At 49.5% G+C, this 4,533-nt stretch overlaps 1 non-coding gene across 1 annotated transcript; it reads right to left on the bottom strand.

Moving 5' to 3' along the window:
- Positions 1 to 2,677: 2,677 nt before the first annotated feature.
- On the bottom strand, positions 2,678 to 2,750 carry TRNAM-CAU. Its single transcript has one exon. It is a non-coding gene; the product is annotated as a tRNA-Met (tRNA).
- Between the last annotated feature and the right edge of the window lie 1,783 nt (positions 2,751 to 4,533).

Here is a 4,533-nt window from a genome sequence, read left to right as displayed (position 1 = left end):
CTGTGGCCGCCGCTGCTGTGAGGGTGGCCACTGTGGCGGATGAAGCCATCCTGCAAGCACCTTCCACCTAGCCACCCACTGAAAATCATGTAGGGTGTAAGGTGGGGGTAGAAGAACACTAGGAGGGGGGGGCCTCCCTCTTCCCCCACCATCGGCCATCCCATACCCAATGCTGCACCCAGTGGGGTAAAAAGAACATACGTCCATATCAGAAGAGTCAGTTGCGTTCTTTGCGGTTGCCCCACCATTCCCCTCGGGCCTGACCTGCCCTCCAGCTCAGCCACCACTGAAAATTGAAACACAAAACAGTAGAGCCGTACAAGGCTTCAAAGCCCACCAGGCCCAAATCCCCTTATAATACGGCATTAAAACCGCACTTCTCCTGACTAGGTAGGGACGTCCTATTGCCCCACAAGAAGTGGAAGGTCATCGTGTTCTGTCTCAGCAGCACTCGTGGAGCAGGGGGAAACACATGGTTGAGGAAACTCCCCACAGATGGGTCTTGAGCATGACAACCTTGTAGGTAATGACAAGGTCCACTTACGCCACCGGCTGAGCCATTCCTCACAGGCCAGCAACCATTTCTCCCAGTTCCCGTTCCCCACCTCATCCCCAACCAAACGTTAGAAGGCCCAGCCATCAACCTGCCCACTCTTGCAGCCCTCATCTTCCGCCCTGACTGATAGGGGGGAGTATTGAGCCTCCCTCCCTTAGGCCCTTCAGCATCCCCGGGGAACACCAACACCGCCCAAGTGACTTTGGGCCAGTAGGTCAACCAATAGGGCTGCCTCCTAGGCCAGGCTGCAGCCCAGCTTGAGGACCCAGAGGAAATGCAGCTCGCATCCCTCCCTACAGGACTCCAGGCACAGCCAGGCTTCTGGATCAAACATCCCCTCTTGTGCTCAAGTCACAACAGCTAGCGGGCAAAAGACAGGCTTTCATGGCATTGGAGAAAGCAAGATAGAGCCTTGGAAGACCCAGCAGGGTTTGGTGGCACAGGAATTGTCCTCAGATCCCACCGAGACTTCAGCTCAGATTGCAGGATTCAAAGTCCCGAGTGCTGCCCTTACACCATGGGACCAATAGGGAACACCCAGATCTCTGCTGAGCTCTGGTGTGGATGACCCTGTGCGGGCAGCCCTGCCTTTGCTCACCAAGTTGGCCTGCAGCAGTTTGCTGCAGCTCCCAGAGGCCTTTCTTAATCCAGACTGAGAGGCCAGTGGGCATGTGAGGACGTTGCCCCTTCAGTCCCAGGCGGTACATGGCCCTTCCTAGTGAAAAGCCAAGTCCTGGGGAAAAAAGGTCAAATAATACCCTTAAGAGATGCCTTTTTCCATTTCGAGGGGAATGGTTCTCTCTTTATCTGACCAGGGACTTGAATCCTAGACCCTTAGATTAAAAGTCTGATGCTCTGCCAACTGAGCTAGCCAAGCTCATCTGTGAAAAAAACAAATTTAGTGCACAAGAGAAACTAGTCATGAAAATGAGGGCAGGAAACGATATAGAAAACCTGCTACTCTCGCTCTCTTAGCAGTCCTAGCCCCAGCCTGCTCCTCCATCTGGTGCCCTGAGGCCTTATTCTTTTTTTAGTTAAATATCAAACCCAGGAGAAAACACAGTTATACAAAGCAAAACGAAATCACAAACAGAAATATCATTGGAAATACAAAACTAAAAAAGGAAAATGCAATCCCCATCACTTTATCGTGTCTGGGCCATTCCTGTATCGAGAGCACCCGCGAAGGCCCCTGTGTGCTTACGAGAAACCTGGAGGAGCTCATACCACCGCCTGAACATGAAACTCAACTGCTCCCAGGTGCCGCAGTAAAACCCATTCTCTGCTGTGACGTTGCACTCCATGTGATTTTGTGAAAATACGCTAATGAGTGTGAATATAAAGTGACTGGACTCTGCTTCATGCAAAAGGTCTCTTGTAAGGTATCATTACAAAGCTTATAATCTACTGTGTGTGTTCATCCTATTTGTATGAACCGATCATTCCTATATCTAAAACTAGAAATATGAACTATAACTCTGAGGTCCTGTTGTAATGATGCAAAGTGAGGGCCATTAACAGTGGTTTAGACTCTTGATGGCTCCCATTAACCAGGACAATTGACTGGAGATGGCTCTGTCCTGCACCATCTGTGAGTCAGGCCAGGAAGAATGAAGGCTTGGGGGTCTCACAGGACATGTGACCATGTCACCTGGTACAGGAATCCATCTTAAACCTGGGGCTCTTCCCCAGGAGAGAGACAAAAGATTCCTGCTTTGTACCAAAGTTATATAAGGGGGTGGAACAGAACAAAGGTGGCTGCAGTCATGAGACATCCCCTAGCTACCACCTGAGCTGGAACACGGACTATACCAGGTGAAAAGATTGGGCCCAGACAAGAAATAAGTCTAGTCTGCAAAAGAAGCTTATTGGAAGATCTCTGAGGGTGAGATTTGATCTGTATTGAGTTTCATACTGTATTAGGCTTGGACTTGCATGTTTTTGCTTTATTTTGCTCTGTGAAGAATACAAGCTCCATAGAGAAGGAAAAGATAATGGCTTAGAAAAGTCTCTGTGTATGTGTGTGTGTTAGATGGGTGGGAGGGTGTCTAGACACCACTCTCCTCTAGTTTCTTTTCTCTGATTTCCTGTAGAAAATCTGAAGCAGGGAGCAAAAATTATTGCTTTCTCTGAGGCTTGAACTCAGGACCTTCAGATTATGAGACTGACACACTGCCAACTACACTAAGAAGGCTTGGGAAACCTTTAGGCTCAGTGTATATAGGACCCTCCTACAGCAGTGACTGGGGCAGGGAAGGAGCCAGGGATGTGCAGGAAGACGCAGGGAGCTCTGGATGACCAGAGACTTTTCCTGGCAGCTTTCACAGCAGCAAAGAAATCAATTCAGACTGCCAGTGAACAATCAACTGGAACTAATGGCAGCATAGAGAGGATGTTTCCAAGCTATGCACCTACTTCCACATTTTAGAACTTACTGTCCTTTTCCTAGTAGGGCATTTTCCATGGAAATTAAGCAAAGCAAGTTGGGGAAACTATACAAGGAGTAGAAACCAGTGCTCCAGATAAGGGCTGAACTCATAACCCCAGCAGTATCCCCCTTTGCACTAACCAGTTGCACCAGTTCAGGTGCTTCTTAGACAAAGCTGGGAAGCAGGCAGTTATCAGACTCTGTGGGTAACACCTTTGCCTGGCGATTGTCAGGCTGATGCATCAAACATAACTCAAGATACGGCTTTTCAGTCATGAGACTCCAGTACATTTTAACAGGAAGAAAAACTCCTCTATTCTGGTTTAGCCCCATTTGACTCCTTTTGCCCGTCTTCTCCCCACCCCTCCAGTCTCTTTCCTTCCCCATTGGGGCCATGCAGAGAGGAGCCCCAGTCAGTCTCTGTCACAGAGTCTGTATCCCATAAACGTAGGGAGGGGTCGCTCTAAAACACTGATAATGGGGAGGGGAGGGGTGTGCGTGGTTAGGGGGAGAAAGGATGGAGAACTAACAGTGGGGCCCAGAGAGATTCCCCCAGATTGGGGAGATCCCCTGCTGCCCCCCATCAGCCAGCTGTGGGAAGAACAACTTGGGATTGCTTGGGGAAGCCACCTTTAAAAACACAAGTGTAACATGCTAGTTACATTTTAATAAGACCAAAGCCTCCTCAAACCCAGGGTCACGATCACTGGAATGATTTTGTCCTGATATTTTACTGCCCGCAGACACAAAGCGAGTCAAATTACAGTTTCCCTTTGGAGTCAGTGCGCACACAAGAATCCGGAGGCTTTTAATTCCTTAGGTTCAGCTGCCATTTCATTTCTGTCCTGTTCCAAGATTTATCATTGTGCAAAGCAACATTAGGCCCTTGGGAGTGTCCCCCCTGGTCCAACCTGCCGCCCCTGGGCAATTTAAAAGGGCCCCGGGACCCCTGCCACCACCACCACCAGCACAAGGGGACTAAGGCTCTTTCCTGCCCGCCCTCACTCCATGTGGCACACCACTCCTGTGGGGCTGACATTCCCCTTCCCCTTCTGTGGTCTCATCTGTCATTGACTCCAGCCTTTTTTCTACCCATCGTCAGCACCATCCCAAGTAAGCTGCACTCACCTCAAAAAGACAGAGAGTCCTGTGGCACCTTACAGACTAACAGGCGTATTGGAGCATAAGCTTTCATGGGTGAATCCCCACTTTGTCAGATGAATGTCATGGAAATTTGCAGGGGTAGGTATCAATATGCAGGCAAGAATCAGTCTAGAGATAAGGAGGTTAGTTCAATCAGGGAGGATGAGGCCCTCTTCTAGCAGCTGAGGTGTGAACACCAAGGGACGAGAAACTGCTTTTGTAGTTGGCTAGCCAGGCACAGAATTCCCACTACATTCATCTGACGAAGTGGGGATTCACCCACGAAAGCTTATGCTCCTGTACGTCTGTTAGTCTATAAGGTACCACAGGACTCTGTCGCTTTTTACAGATCCAGACTAACACAGCTACCCCTGGGATACTCAAAAAGACAGTGTCCCCTGGTGGG

This window comes from Mauremys mutica, chromosome 22 (genome assembly GCF_020497125.1).
Source record: "Mauremys mutica isolate MM-2020 ecotype Southern chromosome 22, ASM2049712v1, whole genome shotgun sequence".
NCBI lineage: Eukaryota > Metazoa > Chordata > Testudines > Geoemydidae > Mauremys > Mauremys mutica.
The sequence above is the reverse complement of the archived record's forward strand: the minus strand, read 5'-3'. Positions and strand labels throughout refer to the sequence as shown.